At 35.7% G+C, this 16,689-nt stretch overlaps 1 protein-coding gene across 2 annotated transcripts in view; it reads right to left on the bottom strand.

The window, feature by feature from the left end:
- The window catches only part of HTR1F (5-hydroxytryptamine receptor 1F), a 205,454-nt gene that overhangs the window by 163,599 nt on the left and 25,166 nt on the right, over positions 1-16,689 (bottom strand). For both annotated transcript variants that reach the window (XM_019023145.4, XM_019023146.4), the window contains exon 2: positions 12,721-12,837. The gene's annotated coding sequence lies outside the window, so the exon portion shown is untranslated. The remainder of the gene's footprint in view (positions 1-12,720; positions 12,838-16,689) is intronic.

Genomic DNA, 16,689 nt, shown 5'->3' with positions numbered 1-16,689 from the left:
TACCATTGCAGCATAAAAGCAACCACACAAAATACCTAAACAAATGAGCATGGCTGTTTTCTAGTAAAACCATATTCATGGACACTGAAATTTGAATTTCCTATAATTCTTATGTGTCATAAAATATTACCAACCTTTTGATTTTTAAGACAATTTTGAAATGTAAAAACCCTTCTTAGCACCAGGGATATAGAAAAATAGGCAGCAGGATGGATTTGGTCCTGCAGGTTATACTTTGCAGACTTCTGGTCTAAGCTATTGTTTTTCATTCATTCATATATCCATTCATCACTGTTCAAAGTGTGTTTATAACTGGACTAGGCATTAGGGATCAAAAGACATGGATTTGTATGACCTAGACCTTGAAGTTCTTAAGCGCCACCTCATGTTGACTTTCCCAGGCCTAAACAAACAAGTGAAAACAGACTAATGGGAAATAGCTTGGGAAAAAAAAGAGAACAAAGTCTTTCCTAAAATAACATCTGCTTTTTAAGTCCCAAATTGTTTTCATTTTTAATATAAGTATATATTCACATTTATATGAGTATTTATATGAGTATTTGTGTGCATATATACACATATACACACATACATAAACATACACATATACATGTATTATGCATACCTTATGTGTATATATACATATATGAATACACACACAGTATCTTACAATTCTGAATTAGAGATCCAATCACATTGCATGTATAGTATAGTGATTAGAGGAATCCAACTTGGGTTTTATATCCAAATATATCATCCCTGTCCTAGAAATACAACCACTGAAATAAATTACAAACAGTACTATCAGATAGTTTGCAACAGTTAGGAATACTCACCCTATTAAGTAGTTTCTTGCCATGTATAACACAAAATGTGCACCTGAGTTGAGCAGCCAATCTATATATTTTTTGAAGATACAACAAGATAATTTTTCTTTAAAGACAATCAGAAGTGAACTTGTAAGCTCTGATTACAAAGTTATTAAAAATGGAAGTCAATACTTTTTCAGAGTAAAAAGCTAAGAATCTTCGTGCAAGTCTCAATTACGTAAAAATATAAGAAGGATTTAAAAAAAAAGGGCTTTATAGGCTGGGCACGTGGTGGCTTATTCCTGTAAACCCAGCAGTTTGGGAGGCCAAGCTAGGAGGATTGCTTGAGGGTGGGAGGACTGCTTGAGGCCAGGAGTTTGAGACCAGCCTAGGCAATATAGTGAAACCCTAGCTCTACATAAAATTTTTAAAAAATTAGCCAGGTGTGGTAGCTACTTGGGAGGCTGAGTCAGGAGGATCCCTTGAGCCCAGGAATTTGAGGCTGCAGCTAGCTACAATCATGCCACTACACTCCAGCTGGGCAATACAGCAAGACGCTGTCCCTATTTTTTTAAGTGCTTTATAAATACGGTATGGGGTCAACTGAGTTTCTTGTTGAAACAGTATACTGTTTCCCTGGTTCCAGCTCACAGGTTCTGACCCAAAAGGTCAGGAATGAGGCCAAGAAATCTGCAGTTTTTTAAACAAGTAGATTAAGTTATTTTGATATAGCAAGCTCAAGGACAACACTTGGGAAATGGCTTTAAAAGAAAAATAGTTAAGGTTTTTAATTTTTATATTTCCCTAGTTCCAGTTTGGAGACATTCTGGATACTTAAGGGAAGCAGAAGTCTCTTCACCCTATATGCCTTTTTCTAGAAACACCTTCCAAAGGAAGCAGAGTCTGCCAGTGGAAACAATGACAATATTGCAAGCAGATTTGGGGCCAGAAGAAAACACTGCTGAGAAAAACAGAGTGTTATCCTTTGCAGCTTAAAAATTCTAAACAAGAGGCAAAAATCTCTCATATGCAGCTTTTCCTTGACAGCTGGAGAAAGGTGTTGTTAAGACCCTCAGACCTTAAAGAACCTTTGAGTAAGGAAAAGGTGATTTCCAGACACGTAAGTCCTGTTACACCAATCTGAATACAAAAGCAAACAAAACAACAGACGGAACAAAACTTGGCAAATATTTTCTCTATCTATCTACTTACTATCCAGAGGCTTTTCATTCCTGGAACTCTTGATAAAAGTTTCAAATAACTCAAATATAACTTTCAAACATTATTTTGTTAGTAATATGTAATCTTGATAATGTGAAATGTGAAAGAAACTCTGTGGCTGTCTGACAATGACACAGCTTGATTCTCTCCAAGAGGCCAAAGTTTTGGTCTGTATTCACGAATTCATTTGTGAACTAGTTACTCTGATGAACAATTCTTACAAGAAGGGGTATTCTGGCTGGGCGCGGTGGCTCACGCCTGTAATCCCTGCACTTTGGGAGGCTGAGGTGGGCGGACTGCCTGAGCTCAGGAGTTTGCGACCAGCCTGGGCAACAGGGTGAAACCCCGTCTCTACTAAAATACAAAAAATTAGCCGGGTGTGGCGGCGTGCGCCTGTAGTCCCAGCTACTCGGGAGGCTGAGGCAAGAGAATTGCTTCAACCCGGGAGGCAGAGGTTGCAGTGAGCCGAGATCGCGCCACTGCACTCCAGCCTGGGCGACAGAGCGAGACTCCATCTCAAAAAAAAAAAAAAAAAAAAAAAAAAGAAGGGCTATTCTTATGTGTGTGTTATGTGTGTATAATACATATTATACATTACATATAATTAATTATTTCTACTATCACATTAATTTAGTGATGAAGTACTTTTATAAATTCTCTTTGCCTTTGACAATACTTTCAAGACACATGGAAGATACGGATTTTAGCTTTAGTTACTCAATACGAGTTCTCTTTTAGCTTCCAGGCAGGTGGCACAGTATAGTGGTTATGAACACAGGCTCTTGGCATTAGAGAGCTTGAAATTCTTACCACCTGTGTGATAAGTAATTTAATCTTACTAATTCTGTTTCCTTATGGGGATGACACTAGTACCTATGGTACTGTTAATAGTAATAATAGTGCATGGCGATGATTTTAGTACCTACTTCATGCAGTTGTGAAGATTACAATAATCCATTAAGTTTCCAAAAGTTAGCAATGTGGCTCATAAAAATATAAAATAAACATGTGTCAAAGATATTCAATTTCTTAATTAATGAATAAACCAATCAGACGGCAAGGCTGAATCAAAGGGCATTTTGAAGATCTGAATATTTATAGGCCTTTTGAGACAATATTAGTATAAGATTTCTGGGATAATAATCTATAGCTCTGAAGTTTGTTTTTCTTCTGGATAGAAATAATTTGTATCTGTGGGCCGGGCGCAGTGGCTCACGCCTGTAATCCCAGCACTTTGGGAGGCTGAGGCAGGCGGATCACGAGGTCAGGAAATCGAGACCATCCTGGCTAACAGGTGAAACCCCGTCTCTACTAAAAATACAAAAAATTAGCCGGGCGTGGTGGCCGGCGCCTGTAATCCCAGCTACTTGGGAGGCTGAGGTAGGAGAATGGCATGAAGCCGGGAGGCTGAGCTTGCGGTGAGCCGAGATGGCGCCACTGCACTCCAGCCTGGGCGACAGAGTGAGACTCCATCTCAAAATAATAATAATAATAATAATAATAATAATAATAATAATAATAATAATTTCTTAATATCTTTTAAAGTACAAAGACCCTACTAAAGTTAGTTACTAATATTTGCATTGTTATTTATTTTGTAGACCAAAATATTTTGTTCACCTTGATTAGATTATTACTTCATTGGAGCATGATGTTTGTCCATCATATTAGCAAATTCTTCTCATATATATAAGAATATTTCAAGAGTTATTTAGGGTATACTTAGACCCCACACTACCAGGAGCCAGAAAAATAGCTATGAATTTACCACATCCATAGATTGATTCATTGATTATTTTTTCATTTATCAACTGTTAATTCAGTGTCAGACTCAGAGGATATTGCACTGAATAGGACACAGTCCCTTCTTTCATGGAACCCCACGTAATATTATTTATATGTCGTATTTACTTAAAACTAATTTCTACTTCAAATATCAATACATGTGCCATAAACATTGCTTAGAGAAAGAACTCATTGTAAAATATTTTTCAGTAATACTGATTTTCACCCAGGAACTTCTTTATTTGACTTTAAATCTCTGGCACAAGTCCATCTGTCTCTTAATGCAAGATACAGGTGGCGAAACAATGTTGGTGTTCACAGTTAGAGCTCTCTAATTCTACACATTTTTTTTCTAAAACATCCAAAATATTTTTCTGTGTGTAAAAATATAAAGATTCAGTGAGATGTTGCTAAATACACTTTAATGAGATCTTCTCAAATCCATTTTGCTGCCACTAATTTCAAGATACTTATTTTTTCAATAAAGGATTATTTCCATAGATAGCATGAGAAATCATGAGAAATTAATGTCTTCATGATGATAAACCAGAGCATAGGAAAATGAGATAGTGAATAATGAAGTTATATCATTATAATACATAGTTTTATGACATGACCAAGGATATTCCTATTATTCTGAAAATATATCAGTGTGCATATGCTGATGGACTTACCACTACTTCATTTACTTCAGTGAGTCCACACACATGAGTATTTTTTCAGTATTAAAAATATACTGCTTGGAGGAATTTACACACAATGCATAGATTTCATTTTATGTCATGGTTCTGAGGAAAACTGTTCTACCTTTTACACCAGAATGATATAATACCAGGACACATATATTTTTGCACACAATTTCAAGGGGCTCATAGACTCTCTAGAATCATATCCAGGTGAAGAAAGTATGTCACAAAAAGACTGTGTCAACATTAAATGTTTAACTACCCAAGAAGATTTTGTTTTTATGTTCTACCAAATTATTTTCAAAATAAAAATTCATTTCAAATGAAATAATAGGATTCAATTTATTTTGTAAATAAGACTAGAAAATGCTTAAATTAGGGAAATACTATTGTATATATCACACTAAAGACTATTTAAGGATAAAAAATTTTACACAAGCAAAAGTGATTAGTCAGTTTTTAAAGATCATATTTATGCTTCTGTTGCAAATATTAATTACTGGCTCTAATTGAGCATATCAGTAATCTATGATGTACTTACAAATTGTATATACCTTTGATTACATAACAGGGTAAATTACAAGAATAAATTATGTTTTTTATTTTATTAAGTAACATTATTTTTGCAAATTTCCTTTTCTAAAGGAAGACCTATATATTATCTCCATGAGCATAAAACTGTGTTTTGCATGAGTGGCTGGTTCACTTAAACCAAAAAAGAGTAGTTAATAACATGTTTGGTGAGTGGAACACAAGTGCGCAAACATAGATGAAAAGCTCCTTAAGTCCCTCAGGACAGTGTGAATGTGCAAATGCAGTCAGAGAGATCCCTAAGGAAGGGGGGAATCCCGGAGGAATGACCGTGAAGGTTAGTGGTCCGACTGCCTTCTCATGAACGGGGAGGCTTTCTCCTCTGCCAAATTTGGAGGACTTGGATTTCAGTGTTTTAAGGAAGATCACAGCTTTTTAGGCACATTCTGCATATCACATATGCTTCATTTGATAGTCTCAATACTGGATTTCAGATTCTGCTTGTTACATACAAATGTAGAATATTACTTATCTTTAAATGATAATAAATGAAACTGATTTTTTAAAGAAATTGGTGGATAATTTTCATGAAGCCACCCAACAATATCAGAGTCTGGAGACCAAACTGAGGTGCAGCAAACAGGCAGAAGGACATGTCTTTGGTTCTTTTCTCTTTGAAAAGGCTCATCACTCAACCAGGAGGTAAAATAAAGATAACCCAACACAGCAACAGCCATAGAAGTCTCCTTCACAGCCTCACAGATAAAGTACAGGACAGATCTTTTTTTTTTAACTTTTTTTTTTTTTTGGTATGCTGACTTTGCCACAATAAATTTTTAAAAATTACTTGCCCACCCTAGAAATGAACCACATGTCAGCAAGTGGTTTTCTGTTGATGAAAAGCACCTGAAGAATCCAGGAAGGAAAGGGAAACGTTTCTTTGTTTTGTTATTGGGAAGGGATGGATTTGGTAAAGTATGACATAGTTCTAGCACTGTTTCATCCAGAAGGTTGAATTAAATATATTAATGTACATTTTCAAGTAACAATAGAACAGGTGATCTTTTTCAGAAAATCTACGCACTCAAAAAATATTCTGTATTTAGTTCTGTCTTAGAATGTCTATTGCTGTTATAAAACTAAAATGAAGATATATTTCATTTAAAATGTTCAAGGGTTAGATATGAAATTTGTGGTTGATTCAAGTGCTCAGGTTTCTGATTTCACTCTTTCTGGCTACTCTACTCAGTGCCTAATTCACTGCTGATCAGCAATTCTTCCTTGGGTGAGGTGTCAAATAAAAAGTGATAAAATCCACACAAATTAATTCTTAGCTCTAAGCAATGTTAAGAACTCATTGGGAACAAAGGTTGAATGTGTTCTTTAAAGTAAAATTTTGAATTATCTGTAGATCCCAATTTTCCATTCCCTGTTGTTGTGGATAATTAAGAGTTGTATTTACACTTAAACTGAATTTGTTAGAAAAATTCCTTTTAAAGTAAGAAAAAGAGGCTAAAAACATGAGCCTAATTTTTTTTAGTGCTTAACTAATCGAACTTGAATGACACTCCCAGTTCATGTTATGCCAGGAAATATAAGTTCCTCATTTTGTCAGTTACAAAGTGGGTTTTTGAAAGGTCTCATCTACCAACTGAAGAATGCAGAGACATGCTATAAATTACCAGACTTTTTGAGAAATGGAACAGAATTTATAAAACGATCTTATAACAAAATAAATAATACAAACACATCACAGATATGGGAGAGAACAGTACAATTACCCTCCCCTACCCAGATGGAACTATAGAACTCTTCAAACCTAGTGTAGATCTACCATAGAGTAGGCTTACTTGCTACATATTTAAATATTCTGCTCTCTCTGGCCCTTAACTGAGTGATGAAGATCTTGTGCAGGTAGCCAGAGAAGTTCATTAAGTTACCCCAGGAGAGAAGGGTACAGTTCCTGTGAATGTGTGGTGCCATTTTTCCAAGTTGTACTGAAACTACAATACAACAGCTGAATGCCAGTTATTCCTAGATCACCTCACCCTTTTCCAATCAACGAGGTTTTCTCTCAGGACCATCATGATAGGGCTATGTTTTTTGGCACCAACTTGCAATATGAAAGAACTTAGGAATAGAATGTGAGTGTGTATTTTGAAGGTTGTTAAATTTTGCTTCATTGCTTTCCAATTCATTTATTTACAAAACTGGAAAAATATGATTAATTTTTCAAAGGATTTTTTAAATAAAGGCTTTAGAATTTCTCAACTTTGAAATCTCAATTACAGAATGCTATTTTCATGCAAATGAGAGAAGCATACATACTGCAGTTTTCTTCTAGGTTTTAAAGTCTTGGTGTTTAGAATTATATAAAAATAGTGCTTGCATAAAAATTACACTTGTTTATGACACAGGATACAAAATGGTAGCACAGTTTGACAAAGAAAATTCAGATAAGAATGTGACTGCCTGGGAAAGGAAAAAAAATTAAGTTGATAAGGGCAATAAAAATAATTATAGTATAAGTGGGAGCTGAACAATGACAACACATGGACACAGGGAGGGGAATAACACACACCAGGGCCTGTTGGGGGTTGCGGGGAGAGGGGAGGAAACTTAGAGGATGGGTCAATAGGTGCAGGAAATCACCATGGCACACATATACCTATGTAATGAACCTGCATGTTTTGCACATGTATCCTGGGACTTAAAAAAAAAGAAAGAAAATAATGATAGCGGTGGCTCAAACCTGTAATTCCCACACTTTGGGAGGCTGAGGCTGGCAGATGACTTGAGCTCAGGAGTTTGAGACCAGCCTGGGCAACATGGCAAAAGCCTGTCTCTACAAAAAATACACAAATTAGCCGGGCATGGTGGCCCATGCTTGTAGTCCCAGCTACTTGGGAGGCTGAGGTGGGAGGATCTATTGAGACCAGGAGGCAGAGGTTGCAGTGATCCAAGAGCACACCACTGCACTCCAGCCTGGGTGACAGAGTGAGACCCTGTCTCCAAAATAATAATAATAATAATGATAGCAACACCTTCCATTATCTACTATTTGTGGACTTTCAAGCACATTCTAGGTGCCGTGGTACTGTTCTCCATTCAAGGAATTTACACGGTAGTAGGTAAGACAAATAGTACCAATATGGCAAGATACAGGCTTAAAGAGACGTTATTGAAGTGCACTGCAGGGATAGGAGCACTAAGCTGGAAAACACCTACTTTCTGAGATGAAGCAAAGGTTGGCAATGCTTTATAGAGAAGCTGATCTGAGAATAATGGGCGTTTACGGGATGTATAAGCAGGGAAAAGCATTCTAACTGGAGAGGCTGGCTATGGAAAGTACAGAGGATTAAAAAGACATGGACTTTATGAGAAAACCAAGCAGGTAAAAAGAACGAGTGGCGGAGCTGATTTCATAAAAATATGCAAGGGTAGAGTAGAAAAAGCTATGAAATATTTATTTTTGCTTGTAACCTAGGGGAAATCAGTCATTGATGTATGAGCAAGAAAATAGCATGAAGAGAAACAGTTTCCAGCTATTATAGAAAGAGGATTTGCAGAAGCATTGATCAAACAGGTTCCCTGAGACAGAATATGGTCTCACCCAGGTTCTCTAATACTGTTTGAGAAATAAAGATATCCTTGGTCCCCAAATGATAGCAGGACAGGAGAACTAGGAAAGCATGCAGAGTTTCTACAGACAGGTTCTGGTACCATCGATGGTGCCTAGAAGTGGTAGGAGAATGCAAGAAGGAAATTATCCTCTAGCGAGCATTCAGTACATTACAGCAAATATTTTTTAATACACATGATCTTATTTAGTCTTCACAACAATCCTATGAAATACGAATTATTATTTCAAAGTAAAACAGAGTTAAACTAAGTTCCAGAGAGGTGAACTTATCCAGTATTACACCACTGATAGAGGTGGTGGTATGTCCCTACAATGGGATCTAAAACCCTGCCTGTCTGTCTGGTATCACAACTTACACTCTTTCTGTAGAATCTCCTGTCTCAAGTGGTACCTCTGTCGTTGGGTATATAGCAGCAAGACAACCATTTTGCTTTCAGGGAGAAGGCTTTGTAACATGATTCTAAGTTAATTCCTCTCTGGTTTTATGGGAAAGTGGTGGTAGTGTTAGAAGCCAGGCGAGTGCGACTCTGAGACTAAAATGGGTCAATTTTTAAAGGAAGCCATGGTACTAATGAAAAGAGCATAAATCCCAGAAATATTTTGTATGATGAATTGAGAAGATATAGTGACCAATTGGATATATGAAATGAAGGTGAGCCAGGCATTAAGGAATGACTCTTCTGGCATGAGAGACTGGAGAAAGAACCATCAAACAACATACAGAATATAGAAGGGGAAACAAGCACCAGGTAAATGTGACATGAAAGCAACAGTACATATTTTAGTGATGATTAGACGTAGGAGATAGAAGTCAGGGATTTTACAACCACACATTTCATATATTTGTGGTAATTAATATATTTCAGGCTTGGGCAAACTACAATATAAAGGGCTATAAAACTCATTATCGGTGAGGTCAGGACAGCTCTGAGGACGATTATTCGGGATCATTTAAATATATCATACACAACTGTGAGTTCTGAAACAGACACTACTCTTGTGATGGGAGAGATGCAAATCATACTTGAGAGTCCATTTATTATAGCTGTTGTCTGAAAAGTTGTTAAGGCAAATAAGACATTACAAAGAGTAGGAAAACAGATTTATTGCTATGACATATTTTTATGTGCTTTGACCATTGCACAATTTGAAATAATTGGCATAATAATACTTCTTATAATCACTATTATGAAGTCTGAATATCATTTTTAGCTATGGGAAGAAAGACACAAAATCTGTTCGTCAGTGTAAAAATTCAGAAGCTAGAGAGGGGTGGCTGGAAAAATGAAAAATTCAAAATGGAAACAAAAACATTTTCTTTTGCCTTGTTTTGGGAGCTTTCATACTTATAGAATTATCTTGAGTTGAAAACAGAATTTTATTATTTGAATTAATTTGGTAATTTTTGACTCTTTGAAGTCAAAAGTAATTCCAAGAATGTATTTCGTAAAGAAATAATGTGCATATGAAAGCACACCTATACACATGTCCCAGTCCAGGACGCTGATGGTTATGTGCAGCTGTCAATCTCATTCCCATCAATTCTAGGTCTGTTTCATTCAGGGATTCATATTATGGGTACCAATTCATTCTTTCATTCACAAGGTTTATTGAGTGCTTACAGTAATTGTGCTAGGCACTATTCCAAGTCCACTATACTGACTTGAGAATAAAACGGAAAAAAATATTTTCCTAATAGAGAGAGAAACATAAATTAACAGAGAAATAGAATTTCTAGGAGGGATAATGCGCTATGAAGAGTGATAAGCAAAAAGGCCTGTTTTACATAAACAAGCTTGAAATACTGGCCAGGGATCCAATCATGTCGCATTTTAAAGGGCATCATTAGGGATATGTATTGGAGTAGGATGCATAGGACTTGCTGATGGGTTGGACAAAGGTAAGACCCCCACATTTTTGGTCTAAGCAACCAAGGGTATAGTAGGACTATAATAGGAAAGATTTGTGGAGGAACAAGTTTAGATGGAACATCAAAAAGTTAGTTTAGTACATATCTATTTTGAATCATTGAGTAGACATACAAGGAGAGATTTATAGCTCTTTGATATCTAAGTAAGAAATCATAGGGGATTCAGGGCTGGGATAAAGATCTGGGAGACTTCTGCATATGTTAGCTTTTTTTTTTTTTAGGCGGAGTCTCACCCTGTCGCCAGGCTGGCGAGATCTTGGCTCACTGCAAACTCCGCCTCCCGGGTTCAAGCGATTCTCCTGCCTCAGCCTCCCCAGTAGCTGGGACTACAGGAGCGCCACCATGCCCAGCTAATTTTTGTGTTTTTAGTAGAGACAGCGTTTCACCATGTTAGCCAGGATGGTCTCCATCTCTTGAACCCGTGATCCGCCCGCATCGGCCTCCCAAAAGTGCTGAAGTTACAGGCCTGTTTTTGTTTTTTTTAAAGCCTGTAATCCCAGCACTTTGGGAGGCTGAGGAGGATGGATCACTAGAGCTCAGGAGTTCAAGACCAGCCTTGGCCGGGCATGGTGGTGCACGCCTGATGCCTGTAGTCCCAGCTACTAGGGAGGCTGAGGTGGTCGGATCACTTGATCCTGGGAGGTGGAAGCTGCAATGAGCTGTGACTGTGCCACTGCAGCCCAGCCTGGGTAAAAGCATGAGACCATGTCTCAAAAAAAAAAAAAAAATATGGGACCAGTTGAGAAAACCTGAGTGGAGATATGGATAAAGAAGGGAAGAGAGCTGAAGATGTATTCCTAAAGTGTTCCAACATCTAGAGGTCTTGAAAAGGAAGATGAACTGCGAAGTAGACTTTGCAGGGGCAAGAGCATCTTGAATCAGTAACTGTTGATATTCTCCATCATAACTGAGAATCGGTATACTTGGAAAATAAAAACTTTTAAAAAATAATACTAAGGAGAATGGGTACCATTGAGATTTTCAAAATCTAATGTATAGAATTATAAATTAATATAAACTGTTATAACATTTGCAATAGACAGTACATTACTGCCATCCATTTAATTAAAAAATCATTTATTAAATATATACTTTTAGCTTTGTGACAGTAGCTTACATGATATATGTCATGCTGTCTCTTAAAAATATTAAAATCCATATATATGACAAGTGACTATCCTATGGTTGCATTAATCTTCTAAATAATAATGTGCATTTATATAAAACTTAAAATTTTACAAAACATTCTTTGACTAACTCAGACAACTGTGTAAGATTGGGAAGGTAAATATTATTGTCACCATTTTCCTAACAAGCACTCTGGATTCAGAGAGGCTAATTGATATGAATAATATTATCCGGCTAGGAGCCAGCAGATCAGTGACCTGAATAAAGATATTAGGGCTCTTAATCCATTGCTGTTCCCAAGAGTAACATTTATTATGTTGTTACATTTCTTATGTACACATATAATCAGAGGCAACACGTATGGCTTGTGCAGGTTGTGTATCACATGAATAAGCTATGAATGGTCCCCTCAGACTGGGCAATAAGCAACCTGAGCAAAATAAGCAGTAGCTGTTCTTAAAAATCATACTTTGCCTCAAATAAACTCTGAAACATGGAGATGTAAGAGTTAAAACTAGTCTGTTATCCCACTGAGGATAGTTATCACCCTGCCAAATTATATAAAAGAAAACATTAAATTTTCCAAATCATTATTATAATTGAGAAGATGGTTAAATATAAAATCTGCAGGTTTTTATCTGATTTAGTATTTTATGTCTACCTTTCATTTTCTATAAGCATTTTTCTTAATTTATTTTTTCTTTGATTTATGTTCACTCACCCAAATGTTCTCTTAACACCATCTCCAAGTCTCCACCCTAGTTTCCTCCAATAGCCTCCTGGACCCATCCTTCCTTTCACCTTGAAACACTATTGGCCATTAGTGAACCAATGATCAGTGGCTCTGGCCTTTCCTGGAAGCAGGAGTCATATGGACTTTCATCCCTCCAGTGTCCATTTTGCATTACGTTCTTTGATTTACCACATTTTTTTTTTCACTAATTGTCAATTTATTTTTCTTCATGGTTTAAAGCTGGGAATGCTTACCATACTGTAGTAGATTGAATTGTGGGTTTTCATCACCATTTCGTCTCCTCATGTTCCTGTTCCTTTGAGAAGTTCATGAAAGGTTCACAGTCCAATTCATTCTCTCCCAAACTCCTCCTTAAAAAAGCAAAGAATAAAACAAATCATTTCTTTTCTCTTCTCCTGAAATTTTCCCAGCCATAATATACCCTGGCTGATCTGCTCAAACAATTGTTACCTTTCTTTTCCCCTTTCTGACCACTAACCACTTTTGAAATAAAATATCCGGTTTAGAAGTCAATAAAAGAAAAAACGTCTTTTTTGGGGGGAGATGAAGATCAGCTGTAATAGTTGCATTATAAAATGCATACTAAAGGGGAATATTTGGCTTAATCCTTTTGTAATTAACATTTATTACTATCTACTAGATATTTGATTAGAGAATAAATTAGATAATTGGAATTAAACTTAACTATGACATTTGGGACAGTGGTTTCGCTGACAAGCTCCTTATGACACTATCATCCCTGACACCAGGGAGCATGAACAGTGTTATCAAATAACTAAAAAGTCAATCCCTAATATTTTGGGATTTGAGGGATGATGGAAATATATCTAGAATGTAAGGGACATCACAATATCAACATCACGAACATTTTAATATAAAATAAGTTAATGGCATGCTACTTTCTATGCTTTGTGGGATTAAAAGTAGGGTATCATAAGGTGAAGACTGGATGTATAAGATAGGCTCAGTTTCTCATGAGAAGACAAAAACAAAAGCAAACAGATGACGCTGGCCTTTTCTATTTCATAGAGTAGATATGAGTATCAATGCAGATAAGGTACTTGGAAGTACTTTGGAAAATAAAAGATTCATACAAAAATGTAACTTATGGGTTTCTGAAATTCTTTACAGGGGCTTTCAATTAAAAAACAGTGCAGAAAAACTTATGGATCTTAGAATCTAAACAACGTATTTAATTTAATTTAAACAATCTCTGTGCACCAAAAATATACATCATTCATTATTTAGTATTTTTAGGTAGAAGTAAAATCTTGAATAAAGCACAACTGGTATGAAATATCAAATATTACCAAAGGGTTGGTTTATTCATTGGCAATTCTATTATTTGTTGTCCAAATCAGTGAGAAAATCAATTATTACCTTCAGTTGAAAGATAGTTGATTTGACATATTCAAGAATACTTACTGACTGACTTTTGATTTAGTCATATTTAGTACCACTCAAGATAAATTTTAATTTGATTTACCTGAGTTAATAGTCATGCAGAACTTTACAAAACATAAATAAGGTTATAAATGCCATTGTTACATGAATCTGTAAATCTTAGCCACTTTATGTTTTTTCCTTCCCCATTAAGAAAGAAAACTGGTAATGCTAATCATAATAAATTTATTAAATTAATTTTGATATATACTCTCAAGTATTTGAGAGCATATCAACTCTCACATTTATTACAATTTACCTTTTAAATTTAAAGAATGTGAAGATATTTTATGAAGTGCTATTGAATAATTATTCTAAAACTTTTTAGCGTATATCCAAACGACTAATTACATCTTTGATGGTATGTAATTATCCTGTTTCATATTTCTTGACATCTTGATGTCATATTGGGCATAAATCATGTTAAAATGGGTCATGATTACAGGAAACCAAGTTATTGGAATCTTTACTCATATCTGTTCTTTTATCTTTGCTCATCATGTTTTAGGATTTAGACTTGTTCATTATTATTATCTTTTGAAGTTGGGTTAAAGTGTTTCTATTCCTCCAAAAGAAATTCACATATCTACACAGAAATATAAAAAGCAGAATATTAAAATTAAGAATTAACTTATATATAGCATTGTAATAACCTTGAAAACAGGCCCAATAATTTTAAGAGTTAAATTGTTCTCATTTACTATTTAACTTTTTTCTCATTGTACTTAAATAGTTTGTAGTTTGTCAACAGTAATCATACATTTTTGGTTGAAAAACTAATTAATATTGAGTCTCATTTTGGGAAATTTATAATATATAAAAATATTTTTGCTCCTATTAGCTAATATTCTTTTATCTTATATGCATTTTAAAACTTTATAACCTTATATATTGGCATGATGGAGATACTGGTCAGTTATAAAGTCTGTTCATTAATAAATAATTCACATATTCCAATTTCAATTCTTTATACAACTTGCTGAATTTCAGCATATGTATGAATGTGGAAAATAAGCAGAAAAATTATTTTTAAAAAAGGCATAGCATAATGATGATATCCAAAGACTTTTTTAAAAAAAGGCAAGAGAGAAAATAAAACTGAGAATTTAGTTAACATGAGATAATTTACTAGTATTCTTCCAGGATCCCAGAAGATTCAAACATGCAAACTAGATGAAAAATAAAGCTGCCCTCTAAAAATAAGTCTACAGATAAAACAACCAGTATAAATATGTAAAATATTCAAAGTTAAGCAAAAAAAAAAAAAATCTTATTGTATAACAATGGGATTTGTATACCAAAAACACAAATGCCTATATGTGTGTCTGGTTGTGGGGAAATGAAAACAACCATGAAAATTCATAGTGACAATTGGTAAAATTATTTGAAATAGAACCTTGGCAGTATCCAATGCATCCCCCCAAATTACTGATAATTTGACCAGTAATCTTATTGCTGATACTAAACATGCAGAGATAATTTAAATGAAGTAAAACAGTGTGCACATGAGATAAGTCACTGAACTGTGTTTCAGAGTGAAAAACTGGGAGTAAGCTTTCTCTGTTGTTCTGTGTATAATAGGATATTGCAGGGTATTTTTTCTATTTCCTGGAATTTTAGGCCAAAGCTGAAGACAGAGGGGAACAGGTATGCAATATATGTTTATTAAACCAGCAATAAGGTGCTAGTTGTTGAGGATGGTCAAATTTCTGCAGAGCTTAAGGAGTAGATTCTAAGTTACCCAGCTATACCATACTCTACTTCCAACACCTGGGACTAGGATGAGGCAAATGAGGGGTCTAGGGTGCAAAGTTAAAGAAGCACTTGCCCAACCCTGAGTGAGTGCCTTCATAAATTTTGTGCTCTACGCTTCTTTCCCATTGGACAAGGGTTTGGCCTCTAGACTTGATAAGATATACCTGTGGATGGGTAAACAGGGGAAAGCATAATTTGAGAGAAGCAAGGCTAAGGAAATAGAGGACAGGGGTCTGAGAAGAGAGGGGCAGTGGAGGAGCCTATCCACCTACTGTTTGGCATGGCAGGACTGCAGGTCTCTTGTGGATCAAGTGCACACCTAGGATGACATTTTGGTTTGAGCCATCATCTTCCATCATTTCTACTGCTCCCCAGATTTTTCTGCTGCTGGAGATGCCTCACTTTGCAAGTAGCTTTCTTGGTGCAGTACTTGGCAGGATGGCTTAAATAGAGGTATGTTTTAGGTTTTTCAATTGACATAGGAAATATGCAACCCTGCTGTGCCAAACAGTGGGCCTGAAGCTGCTCCACTGTCACCCTTCCTTTATGCCCATTCCCTTGTGCACCTATTATTTTTAAAACTCTCTGGTCTCTATGTTGATTTGTATCAATAATGTAAATGCTAGAAAAAACTTGAAGCTTTTGTCATATATATGGATGTATTTAGCACAGCTCTTTGCAGGTTGTATGATTCATTCTGAGGGCTGCTTTATATCTTAGCCAAAGTCTCTTTGCTGAGAGCTTCTTCAACAAGATGCAAATAGTATGTGCAGAATCCCCAAAGTTAAACTGTTTGTATAATTCATTAAAACAACCAAGGATAAATTACAATAACTCTTATTTTTATTAAATCTTAAAATTGTAGAGTGCCATTTCTGAAGGTTATCAGTTTCCACAGAATTTGTACTTGTCAATTCCATCTTTGATGAAAAATATTTTTCTACTGACTCTCCTGAGTTTGATAGAGCTGTGCTTTATATAGCATAACTTCGTCAATAACATGA

The sequence above is a fragment of the Gorilla gorilla genome, chromosome 2, assembly GCF_029281585.2.
Source record: "Gorilla gorilla gorilla isolate KB3781 chromosome 2, NHGRI_mGorGor1-v2.1_pri, whole genome shotgun sequence".
NCBI classification, from domain to species: domain Eukaryota; kingdom Metazoa; phylum Chordata; class Mammalia; order Primates; family Hominidae; genus Gorilla; species Gorilla gorilla.
This window is presented reverse-complemented; position numbering and strand designations above follow the sequence as displayed.